At 44.9% G+C, this 27554-nt stretch overlaps 1 protein-coding gene across 3 annotated transcripts in view; it reads right to left on the bottom strand.

The window, feature by feature from the left end:
• ZBTB38 (zinc finger and BTB domain containing 38) overlaps positions 1-25519 on the bottom strand; it is a 101607-nt gene extending 76088 nt beyond the window's left edge. The window contains exon 1 of one of the 3 annotated variants that reach the window (XM_085881301.1): positions 25239-25519. The gene's annotated coding sequence lies outside the window, so the exon portion shown is untranslated. Of the gene's footprint in view, positions 1-22934; positions 23009-25238 lie in introns of those variants that run through there. The other 2 variants (XM_085881299.1, XM_085881300.1) reach the window with 2 other exon arrangements.
• Between the last annotated feature and the right edge of the window lie 2035 nt (positions 25520-27554).

The following is a 27554-nucleotide window of genomic DNA, read 5'->3' as shown; positions in this document are numbered from 1 at the left end:
TGTGTGTGTGAAGTGGACTGCACATGACAATGAGTCAACAACATACATGTACTTGTGGCAATGCTGAACTTGTTAACATGACACTGTTTATGTACACGTATCTTCAGTACCGGAATATACCTAGCCTCAAATACTAGACCATGTAGCATGTCAGTATTATACCCAAGACATTTACAGAGCTAAGACATTCTTTTCAAAGTATTGTGTTGAATCCAATATTTGCCTAGATAATTTCCAAATAAAATTATATAACAGACTGTGATAGATAATATTAAGTTGAAAATGGTACCATTGGATTCCTTGCCCCCAAAAACATACATTTAGATACCAGAATCAAGCCAATAGCTGCATTACGTCCAGAGATAATAGCAAATGTAGATTTCAAGTGGCGGCCATTTTGAATCCAATATGACGGACAAGAGAGAGAATTTCAAGTGGCCCAATATCTGAAAATGTTCGCAACATATTAATGTACATTTGTGCCAATTTGGTGCTTGTATCACAAAATGCACAACAGGTTTGCTATGCTGCTACACTAACAAACACACAAACAAACCAGGCTGATCAGTTTACGTTTTGCATCCTACCGAAAGGCCAGATCTGCATCCAGACATTAACGAAAATCGAATCAGCTTGTTCTTGTCACCTCCCCAACTCATCCACTAACTTTTGTCATCACCCATCTAGAACGTTTTGAAATATCATGCTTTATATCATTTTTGGCCCCCTCTCTCAATGGTGGAGATTCACTTTAAAAATGAAAAATTCTCATATCTGGATCTGGATTTGGATCTTCAACAAAATCGAATCAATTCATCCTTGTCGCACAACCAACCTGTTCACCAAGTTTCATCCGAATGCGGCCAGAACCTTTTGAGATATCATGCTATATAGTATTCCGCCCCATCACTCAATCATGAAGAATCACCAAAAACAATTATCGGATCCGAATCTTCCTCAAATTTGAATCACTTTGTCCTTGTTACACACCAAAACTGCCAACCAAGTTTTGTCCGAATCCATCCATAACGTTTTGAGATATCCTGCTCACAGACAGGGGTGAACACATAACCTCCTTCCACCTTCGGTGGTGGAGGTAATCAGACAATGAAGGCCGGAAGATGTGAAACCGCATCTGTTGTTACACCAACTCTTGTACAGCAGAATACTCAGAAGATAGCGATTTTACTCATGGCAGGGAAATGGTTACACATCACTGGTCAAACGGTGTTCAGCAAAGATGGTGTAAACCTCGATGAACATATCCTGAGACAAAGCTCTGACCAGTACACCGTTGAGTTTTGCCTTTAAACTAAAGACAGCATAGGAATAGATGCAAGGTTGTCCAAGGTGAGCATGATCATAATGTCACGTGACACTTACATGATCTCAAGTCCTGCAACGGTTTCTATATCTCGCACAGAACACTTCCCTCCGCTAACACCTTCAGCCCTTGTTTGTTTGGCTTGAGGCTTTGTGGATCTCCAACCTTGATCAGGCATCACTGTACTTCCTTGTGCATTAAGTCCAGCCAGTTCATAAATACACTTCTCACTTACCCGCAAAAACCAACCCTTTCAGCTATGAACCCATCAATCAACCCACTCTTTCAACTGTGGATCCGCCAACTAAATAGCTCCGTTGGTGCTCTGCCTTTTATTTTCAACCTTCAAGCCCATCAGAACTTCTAAGCAATAACAGGTTTTCCCACTAACCTTGCACTTTGAGAACCATTCCACGCAAACTCTTATTCTACAAAGTCCATCTTTGTAGAAGAACACTTTGTGTGGTCCAATTTCTCCAGTGCTGACCAAGTTAACTTCCATGGTACCTCGGAAATAGCAGTTATGGTCTTCAAGACAACTGCTATTCTCGAGTTACCATGGAACTCTAGAATGGCACTACTCAAAATGATCTCCAAAACAACTAACTGTAGGTGCCATGCGTGTGGAACCATTGTTTTTGGAATCACTGCCTCAACTGACATAATATTGCTTTGTATCTGGTCTAGGGGTAAATTGGCAAATAGATTTGAATAGTTATTTCATAATACATGTTGGAATAAGTGTGGTGTAATTGCTGTGAGTGATAGGAGTATTAAGCACGTGTTTAGAAAGTCCGAGTCTCCCCTGCTCCAATGTCTATATCTACACCTCATCTTTACCCTCCCGATAATTCTTGAACCTTCCCCATTGTTATCTGTCCTTGTATTGCATTTCTTCTTTCATACATAGTCAATCGGCACAGCACATGAGCACGATCATGGGGTCAGCGTGAGGAGATGCACCAGAAACATGTCCATACATGGACGTCTGGAGAGCTCAAGGCCAACGGACTGTCCGTGTTTTGAAATTTCCCTGGCTTACCAGCCAATCGGTGCAGCCCATAAATAATCATCTGTCGGGTGAGTCGGCCAATGGGTGTGCACCACAGATGGTTGGATTGAACCCATAGGAGATAACATAAGCGTGCACTCCGCACGAAGTGATTCCTGCTGCTTCTGGTTGGTTCATGGTGTTTTTCCTGCCTGCATTCGTGCTTCTTTTGTCCCGGTCCCTTTGTTGCGGAGTTGTGTGAATAACATGGTTGATGCCAGCACGCAGGGCATAGTGTGGTCAAGCCCCATGACCGTGTACTGAACCCAAATGAAGACCAAAGACCTCATGCACAAGCATTGTGTGCAGATCAAGTTTTTCTCTCTCTTTCTCTCATCTTCTCCATCCCGTGTTTCCTTGCATAGAAGGGTTAAGGTGTACGTGTCACGCCGAAGTGGTTCCAAGGGCACGTGGGGGTTACTCATTAATCATTTCTTACTGACTCTCAACGCCACTGTGCGGCCATGTTCTTCTTCCTCCCCCATTTTCTCCCTGTTAATAAATATTCCCGTTTTGATAAATCCTTGTGTAATCAATGGGAGTGGGCTCCATAGCGCTTAAATAATTTGCAAATTCATCCGTCGCCTTGCGTCACCTTGACGGGAAATTTGGGTTCGCGCTGAAGTGCAACAAAAGCTGCTCGCTGACAGACTCACTTGGCCAATCTTCGCAGAAATGCCGATTCATGCCAAATTAACCTGGTGGACATGGAGATCTTTTCGTCCCATACCCAAAGGGCGGCGTGACCATCATTGCAGATGAGCGGCGTTGCAATGTTATACAAGCTATACCCCACCTCCAAGTTGAACAAAATAGCATTCTGATGGACAGGTTACTTCCTCCAGAATTATGGATGGGCCGACTTGTAATACCCACCCTTATAGGAAGCGGCACTATTCAATACACATTTGCAGAGAGAGAATTGTGGTCTTCTCCCCACCCTAAACCCCAAGGAATTAACTTTTTTAGCCACCAAAAACTTCCCGTACCCCCACCCCCCCCCTCACCCCAGTACAACCACCAGTTTTCAACTAGTTCGAGCAAACGCACTTCTCAAATTGCAGGATTCTTGAAAAAAAAGTGTCAGAATGAAATTTAGTCAAGAACTGATCCAAAAATACACTTTTTAATCGCAAGATCCATACACACATTCACCAAAAAGGCATCTTAACTTCCCGAATTACATATTAATCTATCTATCTAATTATTACTAAACTCTCATCTTGTATGTATGTATATATGTATGTATGTATGTATGTTCCCAAAATACAGCCAAAACGGTACACGATAGCGCAAAAATTTTTGGCCACCTTACTTACCATTTGCCTGTGGTCTGCAGTAACAAGTTTTGTTCAAATCGGGCAACGAAAAAATTATTAAAAAAATCAATTCCCGATTCAGTCAAGTTTTGGAATGACCATCCATAAAGCACAAGGGCAAACCATGGAGAATGTGTCGATATATCTCGAGAAACCGGTTCGCCGAACGATGACTCCTGAGGTAAATGCTCAAATTTTCTTCAAGTTAAAGTTTGACCACTAAATAATATTAAAATGTTGTCTTTTTTTTTTTTTTTTTTTCTTCATCAACCGCTGTCACAATGGGAACCCACCGGGTTCACGGGTCGTCCAGTGCACTTTAAAGGTCACATCTCATTTATTACAAATGCTATAGACAATATATTGATACCAAAAAAACTCCTGCAAGAAAAACAAACCTCCCTTGTTGATTTCTTGTTTTTTTTTTAATCACTTTTTCATTCATTTGCCTTTCGTACACAAAGTCAGGGCTCATAGAAGAAAGAGCAGGGACACAGAAGGAACTGGAATGACACAGTCGAGCACCTACCTCCACCAGGCTAAACAATATATATTTTATATCCCACTAATAGGCCTGATCTGGATTTGGACCTGAACCAAAATCAAATCAGCTTGTTCTTGTCACCTAACCAACTCATCCACCTCGTTTTGTCACAACCTATCCACAACTTTTTGAGATATCGTGCTCTATATCGTTTTTGGCCCCATCTCTCAATGGTGAAGAATCACTGAGGAAATTTTAAAAAGCCGTGCACCTGGATTCCAGCGAAGATTTACACATGATGAAAGAAATGCTGCCGTCAATATTCTCGACTGTTAATGAAGAAAATGAGTGAGTAGCTACATAACAAGCAAAATATCCCATCTACATCTGTTTTCATGGCAAAAGTGAGCCAAAAGTGCTCCGTGAGAAGCTAAATTGCACAATTATGATGCCACTAAAGATGACAATCACAGGTATCCCCCCCCCCCATGTCTGATGGGGTAAAGCTAAGCCTGGGAATAAAGTCTGATCTGCTGACCTTTCTTGAACAGAATACTCAGGTAGAGCTTTAGAGTTAATTTGACATCACAGTTCTCAATGGTGCTGCTGTGGTATAACTTCCTTCCCATGAGCAACATCACACCATTCAACCAATACGCCAGTGATGTCTTTCTTCCCCACATCATGAAGCAATTTGAGCTCGATGAGTCGACATTGAAGGTGGCTGGTCAGACTAAGGTGGTAAGGAAACTGGTAAGACTTTCTACATGACCCCACTAATAATCAGGAACTCTTTGCATTCCTCTCCAACAAGATTGCAAGCATGGACTTACCCCATGACAAAGAGGTTGTCATTGTGCATCCAGCCAAAATGTGGTCAGAGGAACCGGTCACTACATAATATATAACCATGAGCAAGCAGACAATAGAATGCCAATTCATCTGCAAGGTGACCTGAAGAATGGCTTTACCATGCATTTGGTTCACACTGTAGAAACTGATGTCATTGTTATCCTGATTGGCAAGTTCTACAATCTGGTCACCACATGTCTAGCTGCAGACATATGAATGGCATTTGGCACAGGGAACAACTTCACTTATTTTCAGGTCAATGCCATCTTCCAAGCTATGGAAAAGGACAAATCCTTGGCGTTGCCTCTCTTCCACAGTTTTACAAGCTCCGACACTACATCAGGTTTGTTTTGGAAGGGGAAGACATCAGTAAGATGAGCTTGGAAGTCCGATACCTAAGTCACCGAGGCCTTCACTTTGTGGCAGTGAGGTCCCACACTCAGTTGGACATTGACCTCAACCATTACAAACCTCTAAAATGTGACACAGTCGTCCTCGATGATAACAGCAGCCACCTGGACTCTGTCAGTGAGGCAAGGAGAGAGATGTTCTGCTCAGAAAAAAAAATTCTCAATGGAAAATCTTCATCCAACTCAGGATGCTTGTTACAGCAATCAAACGTGCGTTGCCTTCCAGGCTGGGTTTGGACCACAACTGAACTCGCCTAGCAACAAATGCCCACTCCAGCGAGAAATTAGACAAGGACAGCAAGTCTTGGCTTCTTGTATGGACCATGCTACCCATGGCCTCCAAAGCCTGTAACAAGCTGGTTAAGTTCGACTGCAAGAGCATGAGTGGCTATGGTGGCAGATGTGCATGCAAGAAGGTTTGCTGGAGCTGCACAGAATTTTGCAGCTGCAAATGTGATGAACAGACTTTGTTAAAGGCCTACAACTTCAACACCGAGAGAATTAGTGAAGATACAGCAGTATATAAATATTCCGAAGTAGTAGTAATAACAATAATAACTAGACGACCGGTGAACCCGTTGGGTTCCCGTTGACAGCGGTTGATGAAAAAAATCATTTCAAGAAAAATAAAAATAAAAAGATAGCTCCAGCGAACTATACCGCTGAGGTTGTTTGCATTGATCAAATTCTCCCGAAGAGTACTTGACTGAATCGGGTATTGATTTTTTTAATAATTTTTTGTTGTTGCCCGATTTGAACGAAAGTTGATACTGCACACCACAGGGGAATGGTGAGTAAGGTGGCCCTAAAATTTTTGCGCTATCGTGTACCATATTGGCTGTATTTCGGGAACACTATATATATATATATATATATATATATATATATATAGACACACACACACACACACACACACACACACACACACACACACACACACGATGAGATTTTTAGTAATATATAGATAGATAATAATAATAGTATTTATATGGCACCTTTTGCCAGTGGATGCAAAGCACTGAAAGAAAGAGAAAGCGAGATAAAGAGAGAAAGAAAGGGGGACAGGGATGGGGTGGGGGGGGTAAAAGAGCAAATGGAGATGCTGCCAGTGAGGTCCTCAATCCATGATTCGCTATTAAAATAAAGATTCCAACTGCACAGCTATTCTTCACATTGCAGTCTCCTCCAGAGTGCCCTTGTCATAGTTTATTTTTTAAATAGCTCGGCGACCTCCATGACTGCTAATGATCTTGGTCAGGGACGAGCCCACATGGCCTCACCATCACTGTGATTGGCTCAGGCTCATGGCATATTGGAAAGACAAGGAATGATAAAAACAGCATCATGCTGAACTCATCCTTTTTAACAATTTGCAGGTTATAGGTAAATGACAAGCAAGCTTTAAGACAAGCACCACTCTGAAAATGATGGTCCTGGTTTGCAAGCACAGAGCAAAATCTTCACACACACACACACACACACACACACACACAGATTCGGGAGTCCGCCATCCTTCTTCTCCAAATCAGTCCATTTGACCACATCCCTGCGACATTATCACCTGGACGCTTGTGTACAACTCAAAAATCTGCACGTCCAATGAAAACCCAGCAGCTAGGAGCTGAAGTCGCATCGATGGCGTCGGGCCTCAGGAGGGAGAGGGTGCATATTTTGAAAACAGTTCGACCAGTGGTGTTAGAGAGGGACAGAAGGAAGAAGAAGAGAGAAAAAAAACAAAACCGAAGCAACTTCATGCTTCCAAGTCCAAAATCTGAAAGCGTTATCCCACCTGCATCAAACTCCGGTTTGACTTCCGGTTCTGGGTTTTGTTGCGTCGGCAGATCTCTCTCATGGTCTCTGCTGACTTTCTCAAAGTTAAGTTTCCGGTTGTTATCTGGCTTGTTTTAACTGTATGTTTTCTCACCCACATGTTTCTGTGTGTTCCGAGTTCGGTTTTGTTTTAAAAATCGTGCTATTTTGTGAGTTTTCGGCGACCTTGTCTTACTAGTACTGCAGCATAGCAAACCAATTGTTCGACTTTTCATAAAAGCACCAAAATTGGTACAAATGTTGACTAATGTATTCTGAACAATTCTGGATATGGAGCCACTCGAGATTTTGCCTTGGTCAGCTTTGGTGGCTATTTCCCAAAATGGCTGCCATTCTACTTTAACAACATGGGATATCTGTCATTGTTATTCTCTTTGTAGGTTTCTCAGAGGTGATAAATACTTGATGTGATGTGCATTTACAAAGGAAAACAATACAAATGTCATTTGTGTTGATTTATTATATTTCCAACCATTGTATTGGGGAAAAATGGTCATTTTTATGGGAAAATCCATTTTCGAGGTGCTGTTGGCCTGACGGACAATCCCAGTGCTCTAAGGTGCTGGATGGTCGCCGGACCCGAGGTGGCCAGAGTGATCATGGAGTTTGAGGAGGTGAACATGCATCCAAATGCCAATGAGGAGACACGTCACCATGAAGAAACACCGTGTGCACAGGAAGCATTTGCCAAAGATGTACAATCACTTGTGGCTGTCATTGAAGATCTGTGGAATCCCTTCGAGGAGGATAGTCCAGATTTGCTGATCCTAGACACCAAGGAGATCGCCGATCCTGTAGTGATTGAAGCAGTTCGCACTGCCAAGCAGATTGGACAAGAACAGTTTCAGGCATATTCAAAGGATTGCCTCATCGACAGAACCAAGACTATTGACGAACCTATAAAGAGGAACAAACTCCCCCTCTTTGGAACAGACAGAAGACTAAAAGCACCCAAAGGAAAGGAAGCATCTGTGAAGAATGATATGGCCTTATTTGCAAGGCTCTACATAGGCTGCCAGAACCGCAATGGGAACCTGGACGAGTTCTTCCGCCATGAAAATCAAGCATGCCCTCCCGCGTTATCTGATGCAAGTAAGCTACACCTGGGTAGCAAAAGCGACTTGCTGGTGTGCATTGAAGGCGTTGCTGAAGCTCAGTCTGAGGCACCTGCTGTCACTTCTGTTGTCCTTGATGGCGCCATCATCGTGCAGATGTTGAAGCCTGGCACTGCCAAGACATTTGAAGAATATGCCCACCAAGTCTTCATCCCATACGTCGAGGGGCAGCTGCGTCGTGCTTCACGTCTCGACCTCGTTTGGGATAGCTACAAAGATGGCTCCTTTTAGACGGCGACAAGGGAGAAACGAGGAAAAGGGGTGTGACGGCGCGTGGTGAGCACCGCAGCCATACCAGGAAACTGGCAGAGTTTCCTACGTGTCGACGCAAACAAGGTGGAGCTCTTCACCTTCCTGTCCGATGTGCTGGTGCAGTCCTTCCATGACGAGGCAAAGGAGCTGGTAGTCACTGATGGTGAAGCAGTCATCTGCCTTCCAAGGCAGGAAGATGAAAGCTCTCTGGCTCCATGCGGTCAAGAAGAGGCGGACACTCGCATCATGCTAGATGTGGCCCATGCTGCAGAACATGACCACTGCCGGATTCAAGTTTGAACCATAAACACCGACGTCGTCGTCTTGGCGGTGATGGTAGCCCAGGCACTACCATGCGTGGATGAACTCTGGATTGCCTTTGGGACGGGAAAGAACTACCGCTACATCCCTGCCCATGAAATAGCTGCCTCCCTCGGTCCACAGAAGGCACGTGCCCTCCCTGTCTTCCACACCATGACCGGATGTGACACGGTATCAGCATTCGTGGGGCATGGGAAGAAATCTGCCTGGGCCACATGGAACTCGTTTCCAGAACTGACAGATTCTCTTGCGACCCTGACCACAACGCCAGTCAACATCCAGGATGACACAATGCACTGCATTGAAAGGTGTGTGGTGCTCCTGCATTGAAAGGTGTGTGGATCGCACCAGTCCATATACGGACGTCAACAAGGCCAGAAAGAAACTCTTCATCAAGAGGAACTCCGTCCAGCGCATCCCACCTACCTACGATGCTTTGGAACAGCATGTGAAGAGATCAGTCTTCCAGGGTGGCGATGTCTGGGGGAAGGTCTTGGTCCCTCAACCCGTGCTTCCATCACCAACAAGCTGGGGCTGGCGGCAAACAGAGAATGGGTCCTACGAACCCCTCTGAGCCACACTCCCTGAGGCTTCAAAAATCTGCTTCGAGCTGGTGTCGTGCGGCTGCAAAAAAGGCTGTAGAAACCGCTTCAAATGCAAGGCGGCTAATCTGCAATGCACTGGACTGTGTGCTTGTGAAGGAGAATGCCAGTAGACAGACGCAGTAGACACAGACTGAGATATCGGCCTAGCTTAGAATGTGCAAATGCAAAGTCGCATTGCTTGTAAAAGTGTTGACTTATTGATCCAGAGCCAGTACACGAGCTCAGAAACTCATATTGTACTAGAGTAACTCGACTGATGTATGCGTGTACCATGTGTCCTGGTAGAATGGTAGTAGACAGTAAACCGTAGCCGCTTCAAAGTGAAGTGTGCAATAATTTGACTACATTTTCTGAGTTTGTCATTATCACGATCATCAGTTCCCTTTTCAAAATAGAGTAAAGTATGTAACCTATAATGCAATTTTTGTTGATTCCAAACCCATTTAATGTGATGAATATCATTTGACTCTCGTTCTCCAGGCAATAATGGGTACTTTTCAGCGAAAAGTTTCAGGAGAGCAGCAATTTACAAATCAAATAATGGCTTTTTTACCGAAAATACTGGCTCATAATATTTGAATACGCCTTTTCGTGGTCAATTTATTGAATTTTACACTTTCCTTATATTTACCACCAATACAATAAGAAAATAAGAGCATATAGCCAATTTCGCAAAAGTAGAATGGCGGCCATTTTGGAAAATGGTCGCCGAAGCTGACCAAGGCACAATCTCGGCTGGCTCCATATCTAGAATTGTTCGGAATACATTATTCTATATGTGTACCAATTTTGGTGCTTTTATACAAATTTGAACAATTGATCTGAAATATCAGACTACGCTGCAGGACTATACCAGGTTCCTTGAGGCCTACCCATCCTTCCCCTCTCAGTGTACGGTCGTATTTATTTGTATTCTCTCCCGATTACCTTCAATTCCTATTTTCCCCACTTTCCCAAAAGAGTAACTCCTCCACCAGGAAGCGGCTCAGTTCTGTCATACCGACGAAGGAGGGAGTAACCACCCCCTGCACCCAAAGCCTCCTCCCGTCCCTCTTCATTAAGAGTGTGGACCTCAAGTATCCGGGGCCTTCGCTCAAACCTTTCACATCTCTCCATACAGCTTACCACTGACAAACCGGACATAATCTGCCGAACAGAAACTTTACTCCCTCAAGACGTCTATGACTCCCAAATATCTCTCCCTGGTTACTCCCTCCTTCAGTATGACAGACCTGAGCCTCGTCCTGGTGGAGGAGTTGCTCTCTTCATCAAAGACTCTATTCCTCACTCTCCAGGCACTGCTATCACTCCCCCACACCCCCAGGAATACCTGTGGCTACAGAAACCCCTCCACTCCCACCTCATGTTTATATGTGTACTGTAGAGTCCACCAAACAGTGATGACACCATCTACACCTCACTATCCGAAAACATGGATAAACTTCAATCTCCTCATCCAAACTATCTCTTCCTCATATGTGGTGACTTCAATTGTCATCATGCCAGTTGGCTAGATGTGGGTACATCTCTCACCTGTCATGGCACTTCAGCAAAAGCTTTCTGCAACTCATTGGGACTAACTCAATCGGTCAATTTCCCGACCCAGATCTCAACTAATGGTACTCTATCTCGTCCTGGACCTGATTTTGACAAATTTCCCTGACAATATCTGCTGTTCTTCCTCCGATCCAATCGGTTCTTCTGACCACGTCCTTGTCAAAGTGGACATCTCTCTGGCAATTATCAGAGAACCACCTCACCGCCGTCAAATCTGGCATTTCACTCAAGCCGACTGACAAGGTCTCCAAGCAGCCATCAAACTTATAGACTGGTCTCCTTTCACTACTTTTCCAACATCAACTCATCCTGGGAATTCTTTCAACAAAACTTGCTCTCCCTCATGCACAGATTTATCCCCTCTTGTCTTCAGTTGTCCTACCCTTCCTCCCACCCATCGTGCACTGAAGCTTGTGGCGAGGCAGTTGGCCTGAAACAACTTGCCTTTGCCTCATGGAAAGCGAACCCAACTGAGGGTAATCTCAGTTCCTTCCATAAAGCTTGGAACAAGTGTGTATCTACCCTCAGGAGAGCCAGAAAACATCTTTCTCATCTCAAGTCTGAATTTTCAAACCTCTCTCCCTCCTCCAAATCCTGGTGGTGTCTAATCAAATCTGTTTCTGGTGTATGTTCCCCCTCCATCCCTCCCTTTCCTCAAATGGCAGGACTGCTGATACCACACGTGAAAAGGCCGAATGCCGAAAGTCAGTGTTTGCATCAAAATCTTGTGTCGAAAACACATCGCTTTCACGACCCTCCCTTACTCAGTCACACCCAAATGTCCCTGGACTCTGTGTCCTTTTCTCCCGACAAGGTGGAGAGCTTGCTGTCAAACTCAACTCAGATTCTGCAAGCGGTCCAGACGGCATCAGCCCACGTGTCCTAAAAACCTGCTCCTCTGCTCTTGCTCACCCTCTCTCTGTTCTATTCACCCTCTCATTTGCTCAAGGTCATCTGCCATCTGCTTGGAAATCAGCAAACATTACTGCCCTGCATAAAAAGGCGCAAAAACAGATCCCTGCAATGACAGACCAATCAGCCTTCTCCCAATCATCAGCAAGGTTAAGGAATCCATCATCGCTTCAGACATCAAATCCTTCCTCTTCTCCGATGGCCTGATTTCCGATCATCAATTTAGTTTCAGACCAGGTCACTCTACCCTGGATATTCTGCTTCTGCTCTCCCAAGAATGGATGGAGGTCCTCAATGCCAGACATGAAATCAGAGCCATATCCCTAGACATATCGCATGCTTTTGACAGGGTCTGGCACCCTGCCCTGCTCACCAAACTCTCTTCATATCGTATCCAAGGCCATCTCCACTCATGGCTCGCACGCAGACTTCCTCTCCTGTCGCAGTCAACGTGTGGCCCTAAATGGAGTTCTTTCATCCCCTCTTCCTGTCCAGGCTGGAGTTCCTCAAGGTAGCGGTCTGGGCCCTGTTCTTTTTCTGGTTTTCATCAATGACCTCTCCGACTCTGGAAAATCCTCTTTATCGCTTTGCTGATAACTCCACCGTCTGCCGTACCAGCTATCATCCCTCAGACCGGCATGTGGCAGCTTCTTCGCTCACTGCAGATCTGGATAAAATCACAAACTGGTCCAACACGTGGAACAGGTCTTTCAATCCGGGCAAATCTCACAATCTCACTATGTATCTACGAAAGGACCGTTTAGAACCCCCCCCCCCTCCCAACCACTTTCTCAACAATCCTCTGGAAGAAGTCCTTTCTTTCAAGCTTCTAGGTCTCACGATCTGCCATGATATTTCCTGGGAAATCTACATTTGTTAGTCACAGACTGACAGTCACAGTCACAGTCACAGACACATCCCAGTCACAGACTGGGAATCTTCCATTGTGCAAAGTCCTTCCTCGGCCCACCTGAGCTCCTGACCACTTACAAAGCCTTCGTTCACAGCCTGGAGTACTGCTCTCCCCAAGGGCTGGTGCTCCTGCCTCCCACCTTTCTCGGCTTCACGCTATGGAAACCAAGTCATTTGGGATCATTGGCATCTCCCGCGATGAGGCTGAGTCCTTGGGCCTCTCACCACAGGCAGGTTGGTGGTCTTTCTGTCTTCTAGTCTCCTCTCCAGTCTTGCCCCCACCCCCCCCGGTCCTCTCTTCAATTTGTCCCCACCACATTTCCGCAAGGTGCTCAAGGTCTGCCAACAACCCCCTTCTGGCAAAACAACAAAAATCACGAATCAGTGCTCACCTTCACTCTTTCATTCCTCTTTTTCCCCACCTTTGGAATCAACTCTCTCACTCTATTCAATCCCATTCTTCCCTCCAGGCCTTCAAAAACAGCTGTTCACCACCACCTATCATCCCCCATCCAAATCCTTGATCTTTTCTACCCCCGTTAATCCACCCCAAGCCCACCTCCTTCAAATTCCCTGCTTTCCTTCCTGAAAGTCCTTGTAATATTCGTCTTGTATTCCCAATGTTCCCGCCCCATCCCTCTCCCTTCCACAGATCTCCTAATGTCTCTGTTCCCCACTGTTTTGTCCTTCCCCCCTCCCGCCCCTCTGTCATGCCCCCCTTGCTGTGCGTTGTGTGTTAGCTCTCATACAAGCCTAAACAAGGTATACAAAAAATTTTCAAAAAAACTCATGCCATTCCGAACGTTTTATAGTGAATGTGGACAAAGCGTCAAGAAAGAGGAAGTGATGGCTGCAATGGCCATCATCAGGCCCAACCCAGTGTCACAATGAGGTGACGCTGAGCCGACCCCTGTCCCATTCCCGCAAAGCAATGGGGTGAGGAACTCCCACCCTCTTCCTCAAAACAATGCCACCGAATTCAGGCCTGGCCCATACTACCACACGGACATGAGGCTGTGAAGGCACTCCAGAACCTTGAGGATTGGAGCCTGGGGGTCTATCCCCCTGGCCAATTTCCACAGAGTCCGGAGGCACTGAAGCTTCCTTGTGACCCAACCTGCGATGGTTCGAGGTGCTGAAGCTTACTCGTGACACACCCTGCGATGGTTCCTGGCGCAATACGCCAGTGCTTCACATGATCGGCACCCATCATCAGGATGCAGTCTGTAGCCCTGCAGGTTGTCATGTGATCTCAAAGATCGTCTGGTGTCCACGGAAGTGAGGAACCAAACTGTCGTATGGTTTATGGTTCAGGCACGTTATCAAATAGGATTGGGGAAAGCCATCGGTGGAGTTTAACTCCGCCATGGCCCTCCACCCCTCACCAGCCACTACCAGGTAGAGCTGGGACAAGCAAGCCAAATCAGAATCGCAAACGGGAGCTGTAGGCAAGCAAAGTCCAAGCCCACCTGATTTGGTGGCCAGCAACGCGCCCAGCCTTCAGCGAGGTCAGGCCTCGAAAGGACACAAGCCTAAATCCACCCAACTGACGACGAGCATACGGGAGCAGGCCCCGGGACCTGTCCCATATAGGAATAGTCGATAGTAAAGTGTTTTGTGAGCTTCACAAAGAGGGCTGGCCATTTCATCTCTTAGACCCACCGATAAAGCACAAAACTAAATCTACACCATTTTAAAAGTAAAATGAGGTTAAAACTGCTAAATATGGCATTTGATCTGAGATCAGAGGCACAATGGCGTGATCTCAAAGTACCAAAAAAAATCGTCCGTGTTGATGTACAGAATGTCCCCATCATTTTGTTAAGCAGCCTGACTATAACGTTGAACAAACAAAATGAAAAGTTATCAACAAAGTATGTACGATTGTTGCGACAACCACCGAACTGAGTTTATCATATCGTTATGAAGACTACCGTGATACTTCAATATTTTTTTATCGTATTATTACACCACCAGCGAGCCGTGAACTCAACGAGCCATCAGTGACACTATTAAGTCACAGTGTCATCGTACAGATTATCTACAGCATCACAAAATCCGAATCTGAACCCAAATGAAAAAACCCAATGAAAGACCCATGCCCCTCCCCCAAACTGCACAGCATGATCAACTGGTTTCTTTCGACTCCACCCTCTAACACTTTGCAAAATCAAAATGAAGGAAGCAGCCAGCACACACAGCCCTCTCAATTTTTTCAGAACAAAGAAACTGCCTGTGGCAATGGACATGATGTAAAGTTATTGACTGTTCTTGTGTAAATCCTCGCTGGAAACCAGGTGCATGGCTTCAAATCTTCCTATACCGATGGCTCCTATTATTTTAGGTCGATTATTCAGATCCGTTCCCATTGTGAATGATTTTCAGCTGGGAAGCGGAAAATATTTGGCTTCTTTCCTTTTGTCATCGTTTGTATGCTCGACAACACACACCACCACACTACGTTGACCTATTTTGCCAACCCAACAGGTTTCTGCGCATGAGCCATCAGACTGCCCATTTGTGTTGTGAATTGGTCCATTGGAGGAATAAGAAGAGGGTCAGGTGACGTAATCCAATTGGGAGTGCCAAACACTAACATTTTAACACACAAGGGATTCTGAGTGATACAAATCATTCCAATGGGGACCATTGCACTGATGGTTCACTGTGGGATATCAGTAATCGCCACCATTTAATCTTATGGAGAATCCTATGTGACGTCGTATACGGTGGGCTGGTTTCTCTGGGGGGGGTTTGTAAGCCAGAATATCATGCAAAAGTTGACCTTGGTAGGTCACAATGAGGGCAGTTATCAGTAATGCTATGGCAACCATTCAGTTTAATTTCTGAGGTGATGTTCCTGCTGTTTTCTCAAATATTCTTGAGGATTTTAAAATGATGGAGAAACTCCATTTTTTGTACAGAGATTCTTCTCTGCAGAACAAGAGTGTTCCTGGAGGCCAAAAGGCTGGGGAGGTTGCTCCTGCTGAAAAGTGAGTAAGGCTGGCCATTGCTGTGAATTTTCCTGTAAGCCGATTCCAATTCTACCATCGATTGAGCTGACGCTTTGGAACGATACATGCTACATGTATCTACGATACATACAATCTACTGTACATGCTACGCATTCAGTTTGCACCGAGTTGCTTCTGTTTGCTTTTATAGCAATAAACGTCACCATCTGCCCAATTCTGATGAAAGGTTCTAACTTCCAAGCAACATAATACATAAATAATCACATTGTGGATTTTCCTCATTAAATTTATCGGCAAGACTTGTTCATGTGAAATACCTAAAGGTACTTTTAAGCATGAAAGATTCCAGGAGGTCACTTTATATGAGGTCTCGGCCCGTGGAGGAGCAGAACGACAACAGATACAGAGTTATCATACCAACACAGCGGGGAGGGGTGGAACAGGCAGACTCAGGACAATCAGTCAGATTAACAAATAAGAAACAAGGTAGAGGGAAGGCCACAGGCAAAAGGGGGGGGGGGTGAGGGGGTAGTTAACGAGGCTTGGGAGAGACGATGACACAAAATGGCGGTGTTCTGCCATTTTGAAGCAAGTGTGTGAATGGACTGCCTCGGGGAGGTGGAACAAAGAAAACAAGAACAAAGGAGTGGAAGTGAGCAGTAGGCCTGGATTTTGAAAAGCCAATCAAAATGAGGTTAAAAGAAGAATTTAAAATGTCTCATGTTTCCTCGGTAACCCTTTCACCAAAATCCATTGAAACATGAATGAAAAATTAAGCCACTCGCCCCTAATTTATTCCAATAGATGAAAAGTTTAAATTCGGTCACAGTGTACCTTTTTAGGTCAGCATGTTTTGTGATGGAATTTTGCTGCTGCCAGTAACAGGATCGCCATTTTGGTGGATTATGCATTTCCAAATAACAGGATGTCCTTGAGGTACGCACACTTGCCTCTAAGCTGTCCAGCCTGGGTTTGAATCCCGACCTAACTATAAACTGTCTTCCTAGTGCTTAATCAATGTGTGCACCGTCCCTAGGATGGACGTTAAACTCGACATCCAGTCTGCTGGCATTTGTGATCCCACAGTGTCCTTCATGAAGAGCAGACGAGCTATTGTAGGCAACATGGCCATATTCAAAATTCATGCCTAAGCCTAAGTCGAATGTTAGGCCTGACCAGCGGTTCGTGAAAGACTTGGGCCAAGCTTCCCCCGGCCAACCACACAAGAATGTGGGAATAATTGTGGCCATTAAAGAAGAAGAAGAGGAGGTATTTCTAAATCTTGAAATGAAGGCCAGACTACTCAAAGGGGCTAAAAATGCTTCCAAATGTGCTTGCCTATAAGGCGTGGGGACAGAGTGCAACACATCCAGGTGATGATTAATATGGTCCACTCCGCTCGAGTACTGCCGGTACATTAAACTTCGACAATGACAAAAAAAAACCACAAACATTGGATTCAAATAAAGAGAAGCAATTCACCGTAAAGCAAGTGTCTGTCATCAGCATGAGAAAGCTCGCACCTCGCCACAAAATAAAGGTGAAAAACAACAACTCTGGACAATTATTTTATGAACAAAGACCCAATGGCAAGTAATCAGCCGAGGCAGAACAAAAGGCGATCAGCACACAGACAGTGTGCAATAGCGGCAATGTGCGACACTTTATTTGAACGCCAACCAAGCTAGGAATTTGAAACAGTCCATTTGGCGCAACTCGTACTCATATCCGAGGCTATAGAATTTCATTCTAGATATCTGGTGAGAGACACTTCAATATGTGAGGATGAAGGTCATACAAATGTACGATTACGTTATGAACGCACAAACGCTCAGGCAACACGTTGTGTGTGAAGTGAAAGATCAAAAGGAGTTTTTATTTTTTTTTAACCCACAATAAAGAGGAGTTGTGAGGTCCTGGACAAGCAATGTGACATACTTCCTCAGAAATATTGCAACAGCCTTTCAGCTGGACACGTCACCATCAAAGGTTACAGCCAATGGCTCAAAACTTGACAAAGCGCAGCAACTTTGATTACAATTTTCTCCTAGAACTACCAAGAAGCAAGATCAGTCTTTCAAAATATTATACATTGCAAAGGAAAACAAGCTTATTTAGCATCTCCATCGGAAAGGATCTTTACCTGGAATAAAGAAAGAAAGAAAGAAAGAAAGAAAGGCATGAATGAATGTGGCCATCCTTACAGCTTATGAAAAGAGCAGTCACAAGCTCAAAATCCTACCAGTGTCCCAACCCCAAAATGGCCAGCACATACTAATATGGTGGAAGAGTTTTGATGCTACCACACACATCACCGTACCTGGCAGTCAGGCAGTTCGAAAGACAAGCAGCAACGCTTTCACGATGACATTACTATCCAAAGCAATGGCAAGCCTTATGTGCGACCCTCAAGGCCCAATCTCTAAATCGATTGGTGGACGACACTGCAAGTGTTGTGCAAAAACCTCTCCTCCTTTCATGACAAACGAGAAGTAAATGAGAAAGTGAAGCACAAAGCGGAACAGATGTAAAATCGTTTAATTAATTTTAATATCTCGAATACTTCACCCAAAATATGGCCCAGAACTAAAGAGCAGCAAAATACTAACAGTTATACAAAACAAAGAAGCCCCCTACCTCCTTCCTCTCCCCCCTCCCCCTCCTCCAGCTTACACTGCTTACTATCTCAAGAGTGGGGATGCTGTGGGTAGCTAGTTCGCACACTCAGATGTTCGCATGTCACATGTGAATGGCTATCTTTGACTTTAAGGGCACCATTCACATATGCCAAGCAAACACCTGGGTCCGTTAATGTGTTCCCGTACATGCACAACGCTAGTCTGACTCAAAGTAAAAAAAATATCAGCCATTTTGAGAGTGGCGTGGGCCTGGTTATCGTCTGCATGTATAACATTACCTTCCTTAAAGAGAAATAATTGTGGGTGTGGTTATTGTCTGCAAGTATTACAATTGTTATTGCTTGGTTGGAAGGAGAGCAAAAGAGGTATGAATACTCGCCTTTGAGTGGGTCTCGCCCGAGTTCGAATCACGGCCTAGCTATAAACTGTCTAAGTGGTGTTTCGCAGACAGGGAGATAGATTCATCAATGTACATGCCGTTGTTTGAATGAGCGTTAAGCCAGAAGATCCGTCTGCCAGCATTGGTAGTTGGTGGATGTTAAAAATCTTGGGGTGTCGTTCACGAAGTACGAGTGAGTTATCGCAGGCACCCTGAAGAAATTACAAATTCCTATCACCTTCAGTCGAACGTCAGACCTGGCCAAGTGGTTCACTGAAGACTTGGGTCAAAAGCATCACACAAGGTGCGATAATTGGGGCCATCAATGTAGTAGTATTAAATAACAACAGTGGCTGCTGTGCACACACACACACACACACACACACACACACACACACACACACACACACACACACACACACACACACACACACACACACACACACACACACACACACACACAGTTTTCAACATACTGCTGTGATGTGAAAAATGTTTCCACAGCTTATTCGAGCTTGCACTGGCCATTTGCTGGACACAAAATGGCCTCCATCTGCCATGTTGGAGACCATGTAATATTACTTGCAATACCCAGCCGTCTGTACTCATTTTATCGAAAGACTAGAAGGACACTCGGTAGAGCGCATACCTCCGCCACGTAATGCCTGATCCACGAGAACATATCGGGCCCAATACATTTTTGAAATATCATACTATGCAGTACTATATCGTTTTTGGCAGGTCAGGTCAGGTATGGGAGTATGCGCCAGAGCAGCACGTTTTTGACCCTATCTCTCAATGGTGAAGAATCACTTTAAAAACTATCAGATCCCGATCCGGATTCGGATCTTCACCAAAATTGAATCAATTCTTCCTTGCCACACACCCGTGTTCACCAAGTTTCATCCGAATCCGTCCACAACATTTTGAGATATCATGCTATATATCGTTTTTGGCTCCATCTCTCAATGGTGAAGAATCACTTTTAAAATGCTAGTCATCAGATCCGGATCCGGATCTTCATGAAAATCTAATCAGTTCATCCTTGTCACACATCCAACCTGCCCACCAAATTTCATCCGGATCCGTCTACAACTTTTGGAGATATCATGTACACAAACAGACAAAAAGGGGTAAAAACATAACCTCCTTCACCTTCAGTGGTGGAGATTAAATGCAGTTTGAACTCGAACAGCACTTGGTAGAGCACATATCTCTGCCAGGCTGAACATTTTGCATGTTGTATACCACTGAACAGGCGGCCGGATCTGCATCTGGACCTTAACCAAAATCCAATCAGCTTGGGCTTGTGACCTCCCCAACTCATCCACAAAGTTTTGGCATAACGTATCAATAAGTTCTTGAAATATCATGCTATATATTGTTTTTGGCCCCATCTCCCAATGGTGAAAAATAACTAGGAATTAAAAAAAAAATTCTGGATTCAGATCTTCACCAAAATCTAATAAATTCGTCCTCGTCAAACACCCAACCTGTCCACCAAGTTTCATCCAAATCCGTCCACTACTTTTTGAGATATTCTGCTCACAGACAGACAAAGACAGACAGACAGAGACAAACAAGGGTGAAAACACAACTTCCGACCATCTTAGGTGGCGGCGGTAATAAAACCTATTTTCCAGGCTGCTACATGATGAAATCAAAAGGCAACGTGTCATCGGCTTGACAATTCTGAAACCTGCATTAAAAACAAAGGTGTCAGCAATTTACAAAGCACATTTCTCTCAGCAATTTCAATGGTAAAGTAAAAAAAAAAAAACAGATTCACGCCGATAAATCAGATGCAAAATGTCCTTTCAACAATGTCTGCTTGTGGAGACACAATTTTGTTTTTGAAACATACTCTTAATTTTAAAATGAGACAAGTCTGAAGATAACGATGGTTCACGAGCGGTATTTGACGATGTAGATTATTTCAGAAGTCAAGGATGAGACAATGTGATAATGTTTGATCAAGTTATAAAAAAAGATCAACATGACGTGGTGCGAGTGACAGGTTATTAGCTGCAAAATGTCGAAAACCCGGTTTCGTTCAACATCTTTAAAAATTCGACCTTTGCATAACCTTTAAAGGTCACAAAACAATGTTGTTGACATTAAAATAAGGAAACAGGATACGTGCTATAGCTTATTGGAGTTAGTTCGTCGAAGAAGGTCGAAAACCCGGTTCGATTCTCACAACTTTGAAAATTTGACCTTTGTGACCTTTAAAGGTCAAGGGTCAAGGATTATGACCTTTGGTGCAAAACTTCCTCTGGAACATTCCAGGAACAATATAACGTCATATAGGCTATATGGCATTTCGCACTCATCAGATTATCCATACTTTGAGGAAATCAGCGTAAAAACAAACTTGGAGGGGGTGCCACGGGCAAGGTGTTCGAGATAGAGCAAAATGGTTTCAAGACTTTAGGTGGGGAATGACCTCAAGATTATGCATAAAAAATATTGTCATCCTAGCTCTCAAAGTTTGGGCGGTCATATGATTTTTATGTCAAAATTCGAAATTTTCTAAGTTCATGACCTTGTGACCTTGGAATGAAAATGAAAAATCGAGCTCCGTGAGGCTATGCAGGTGCCATTGGGCTAACCAAATACCGAAACCACTGCCAGATTCGACAAACCCCTCGGAGAAGATGGATTTTTATGTCAAAATCGCAATTTTCTAAGTTTGTGACCTTGACCTTGGGACGAAAATGAAAAATCGAGCTTCGTGGGGCTATGCAGGTGCCATTGGGCTAACCAAATACAGAAACCACTGCCAGATTCGACAAACCCCTCAGAGAAGATGGATTTTTATGTCAAAATCGCAATTTTCTAAGTTTGTGACCTTGTGACCTTGACCTTGGGACGAAAATGAAAAATCGAGCTCCGTGGGGCTATGCAGGTGCCATTGGGCTAACCAAATACTGAAACCCCTGCTAGATTCGCCAAACCCCCAAGGAGAAGATGCAAATTGAAATCGGCTACCCCCTAAAAACACAATTTGCAATTTTCTAAGTTCATGACCTTGTGGCCTTGACCTTGGGACGAAAATGAAAAAAAAAAAATCAAGCTCTGTGGAGCTATACAGGTGCCATTGGGCTAACCAAATACCGAAACCCGTCAGATTCGACAAACCCCCTAGGAGAAGATGCAAATTGAAATCGGCTATCCCCAAAAAGCACATGTTTTTTGGGCCTGGCTCCACCCATAATGGGCGCACCACGCCCATTTTCAGGAAAACACAACGACATCATGATATAAACCTCCCACCAAAATTTTGTCAGGATCGGATCAAAACCCACGGAGCTATGCTCGGGACAGACAGACAGACACACACTCAGACACACAACAATAACGAATATAGTGGTCACTAATTTTTTTCGTGAAATTTTTTTTTTCGTGAACCAATAACGGGTTAAAAGTTCACAAGAGGTCACAAAACACTGATAATGTGGCAAGTCGAATTTCCCAAAAACTACCAATATATTTGCAAATGATAAAAAAGTCAGTGTGTAGATCAGAATAATTAATTAAAAGAATGACAAAAATCACCGCCATTCTAACACCGCCACCAATTTGTACACCGGTGATTGGGCAAGTGCAAAGGTGTTCGCTCCCCCCAGCCCGTGACACTCAGCCAAACATGCACAGGACCATGCCATCTTGGCCAAACCTCAACAGAGGTGGAACAAAACAAGGCCAGATGGCTGGGGCCGAATGGGTAATCATTTTTGATGTGGTTTGCCCAAAATGTAAATATATGCCGAAATGACCCCATTGCAAAATGAGCATAAAGCAAAGGAACACTCATTTGACAACAACACAGAGAAAGGTTTCTTCAGAAGACATAGCTGGCTGCCCCACCTGTAATCATGTGAAAGAAGAAGGATCTTAAGATATCATCAAAATGTATGCTTTCTTGACACAGTTGCATCAGTCTCATTGATAAGTTGCTCATCGGTTGTTCTTTCATGACCACAGTTATTCCCACCTTCTCGTGATGTCAGCCGAGTAAAGTTGGGCCCAAAGTCTTTCACAAATTGGCTGGCCTGGTCTGACGGTTGGCTGAATAGGTTAGAGGGGGAATTTGGGAAGAAAAAAAATTAATGGTGCCGGCGATATGTCACCTACTCTTTGTGAAGGACACTGTGAGATCGCCAACATCCACAAACTAATGGTGGCAAAAGGGACGCCAAGTTCAACGTCCATCCGAGAGACAGAACACACTGGTCCCTCACCCTGCTTGTGAGACCCCAGATGACAGTTTATAGCTGGTTCGAGATTCAAACCCAGGCTCGACAGCTTCAAGACAAGCGTCCGAACCTCTCGGCTATTCTGCCAGCTCAATTAATAATGTATAACACAGATATTGGAGACGTCAGTGGCCTTGTACTGCATCGTGGTACAACATGGTGAAGATATTTAGTGTATTTCTATTTGAGCTGTCAAATGTGGGATCAATTTTCAACCAGATTATAAACTGTCATTTTCATACTTTACAAGCAGGACATTGCATCACAAATGATGCGGGACATTAAGCTGTGGATCTGTCTGCTCGCATTAGTTGGGAAAATTTAAAGATCACACGGTCAGTGTCTTTCCCAAAAGGGAAAGCAAATTATCGCCGGCACTCTGGACAAATCTCAAATTCCTGTCCAAATCACCTTCAACTGAATGTCAGAGCACGTTTCAGGTTTGAAAGACTTGGGCCAAGCATACATTCCAAGTGCCACCAACCCCAACTTAATGGGAAATGGCGTAAAGAAGAGTGTTCTTGTACTGTAGAAGAATTACAAGGACATGAGTCAACAATGGACACAACGAGGTTTGGGGTATTTGAACCCGGGATCCCTGCAGCACGTGAACCCGGGAACCCGGCAGCACGTGAACCCGGGATCCCGGCAGCACGTGAACCCGGGATCCAGGCACCACGTGAACCCGGGATCCAGGCACCACGTGAACCCAGGATCCAGGCACCACGTGAACCCGGGATCCAGGCACCACGTGAACCCAGGATCCAGGCACCACGTGAACCCGGGATCCCGGCAGCACGTGAAGCCTGGATCCTAGCACCACGTGAACCCTGGATCCCAACACCACGTGACCAGAGATCCAGGCAGAACGTGAACCCGGGATCCAGGCATCACGTAAACCTGGGATCCCGGCAGCACGTGAACCCGGGATCCAGGCACCACGTCAACCCGGGATCCCGGCAGCACGTGAATCCTGGATCCCAGCAGCACGTGAACCCGGGATCCAGGCAGCATGTGAACCCGGGATCCAGGCAGCACGTGAACCCCGGATCCAGGCAGCACGTGAACCCGGGATCCAGGCAGCACGTGAACCCTGGATCCCCGCAGCACATGAACCCGGAATCCCGGCAGCACACGAACCCGGGATCCAGGCAGCACGTGAACCCGGGACCCAGGCAGCACGTGAACCCGGGATCCCGGCACCACGTGAATTCTGGATCCCGGCAGCACGTGAACCCGGGATCCCGGCAGCACGTGAATCCGGGATCCAAGCAGCACGTGAATCCTGGATCCCGGCAGCACGTGAACCCGGGATCCCGGCACCACGTGAATCCTGGATCCCGGCAGCAAGTGAAGCCGGGATCACGAGCAATGGTCTCAGATGAGAAAGTCAAATGGGCCAACAAAGTGAGGCTTTGGCCAGTATAATCTCTACCGACAGATCAAAGGACATTTTAAAAGGAATTCGATTTTACCTGTCCGCCCAGTAAATACACTAAATTGCCTTGTACAAGGTTGGCCAGGTGTGCATTGTCAAATTACAGGAGGGTACCCCCCCGACACACGATACATTTACGAGCAAAGGCTTTTAGTGGTCGGTATACCAAGTCAATGTGAACACCCAATACCGTTTTTAGCGCAAGGAAAGAAATATAAAACGTATTGTCATCGTTCCTGTCACAGAAAAGGCACACGATGCGTCAGGAGAGTGGAATTCTCGCACATCGTCCTGTCAGCAGTGTGTGGGGGCAAAAAAACCACGTACGAACAGCACGAACGGTAAATTCGATACAGCGACAAAGAAACTCGAATGGAAACCATCGAGATAAGGCAGAAATATGTCGACAATCGGACAAACAACAGCTGTGGCATCCGGTCTGACGTCATTTACTACAGCATCCCTATTTTAGGGGTTTAAACAACAAAAGAACACCTATTCATTGTGACGAACGTACAAGAAGGCAAGTTTATGATTTCTAAGAACAACTATTCTCTTCTACGTGTTACAGGAATGAGTGCCGTGAGCGATTGTTGTCCTGTACCTTAATTAAGACGAAGGCCTTCCTCGGGAGCCACGCAGCCCAGCAAAGCCGACGCCATTTTGTTTTAAAGGGGTCATGAACGCTGTTGGAGGTAAATCTCAGCCAACCGGAAGTGCCTGTTAACGTGCATCGTCTTTCGCTTTTTAGGGATTTTACTGTGTAAATGTATTTTATTATTCATTTACATTCACTTTTAATGGCATCGAAGGGGATCGCGGTCCCGTTCGAACGACGAACCTTTTGTCCGATGAAACAACAACTCTCAAAGGTTCCGTCGAGGGTGCTTCCTTCATTTTTGAACATATCGGCCTCCACAGGAACATTCGCACCTTCCACACGACGATAAATGAACGTTCCGATATTAACCACGGCGGCTTGAAGGTTCTGCGATGTGAACCGTTTTTTTTTGTCGAAAACGGTTTAAGCAGGCCGTCCACCACCACGTACTCTTCAAACCATACCACAATGACAATGGTGTCAAAGGGCGAACGGCTGACTGGTAGTGTAAAAACCGAGTCCGTTTGACGGTAGTCGGGAGGCTTCGCCTTCTTTCCCACGGTGCTGAAGATACCTCGTCTCCATTCATTCGGTTGAGAAAAATAATCGTGCTAAAAATAGGATGTCCGGATTAATTTTCAACGTCCAATTTAAATACTGTTCAATAATAATTATCGTATTCGGGGCATATATTTATGACGTACGCAATTTTTTTTTGACCTTGCTTCTTCACCACTCCCTCCTCAACTTTCCCCTCCATTCACTCTCCTCTCCAAAAACCGTCTCCCCCTCCCACACGCCTGCCCTCCTCTCCCCCCTATCTCCCACACTCTTGCATCCCCTTCACCTCTTTAACCATCCACCCTCCCTCATCTTTCTCGATTTTAATTTTCTCAATTTGCCCCCATATGCATACAAACCATACATGATAGATTATATGGCTCCCTCCAACTGCACTGCAGCCAGTGTGGCCTGCACTAACATGACTGTTTCAGGTCCATCCCCCCATTGGTCGCTTGACTCTACTCACCATCTCACCCAGACGAAATGATATGGCCTCCATCTTGGTTTTCTGGTGGGCCAAACGCAGTAGGCCTGTAGGCCTCTGCTGATTATTATACACTGTCTGGGTTTGTTGCATCAGATTTCAATTGGCTTTGTTTGTGTGGAGTGTTATTCACGATGAGGGACCCCAGAAAATCGAATCATATGTCAAATAAAAATTATTAGGTAAAGGTTTAAAATCAAGCCTGGGCGCTCCCAAAAAAAAACAAAATGGCGTATTTTTTAAATGCCTCCATATTGGGGTGGACATCGTGACTGTGTGACGATTCAGCTCATTCTGATATAACCGGTGTGGAGGCTGACATGCATGAGAGCTATCGAGTAAATCTTTTAATATCGCATTGGATGTGTTTCCCAATCGCCGCTGTTCATCTTTTAAGAGTGCTTTAAATACGTTTCCCAATCGTCCCGTTACCGGATATTTTTAAAGACAATCCACTCGTGCTGACTGGCGAAATCCCGGACCTTGAAGGACCACCTTGGTTTTTATGAACAAAAGGATTATTCCAACAGAGAGGACAGAGAGGGACACAAAGACACACACAGAGGTAACAGATATACAGTAAATCGTCCCCTGTTTGAATCATGATTAATCTTATCGATCAAACCTCATTCGTTCCCATAGGAACACGAGACAGACACGGCTCTGTCTAATCTTATTCATTCACATGGGAACACGGGACAGACACGGCTCTGTCTAATCTTATTCATTCACATGGGAAGACGGGACAGACACGTCTCTCTCTAATCTTATTCATTCACATGGGAACACGGGACAGACACGGCTCTGTCTAATCTTATTCATTCACAAGGGAACACGGGACAGACACGGCTCTGTCTAATCTTATTCATTCACATGGGAACACGGGACAGACACGGCTCTGTCTAATCTTATTCATTCACATGGGAACACGAGACAGACACGGATCTGTCTAATCTTATTCATTCACATGGGAACACGAGACAGACACGGATCTGTCTAAACTTATTCATTCACATGGGAACAGGAGACAGACACGGCTCTATCTAATCTTATTCATTCACATGGGAACACGAGACAGACACGGCTCTGTCTAAACTTATTCATTCACATGGGAACACGGGACAGACACGGCTCTGTCTCATCTTATTCATTCACATGGGAACACGGGACAGACACGGCTCTGTCTCATCTTATTCATTCACATGGGAACACGGGACAGACACGGCTCTGTCTAAACTTATTCATTCACATGGGAACATGGAACAGACACG

This window comes from Eptatretus burgeri, chromosome 5 (genome assembly GCF_056783735.1).
Source record: "Eptatretus burgeri isolate ZD-2024b chromosome 5, Ebu_testis_v1, whole genome shotgun sequence".
In the NCBI taxonomy this organism is placed as follows: domain Eukaryota; kingdom Metazoa; phylum Chordata; class Myxini; order Myxiniformes; family Myxinidae; genus Eptatretus; species Eptatretus burgeri.
Note: the sequence above shows the minus strand (reverse complement) of the source record. Positions and strands in the feature narration are given on the sequence as shown.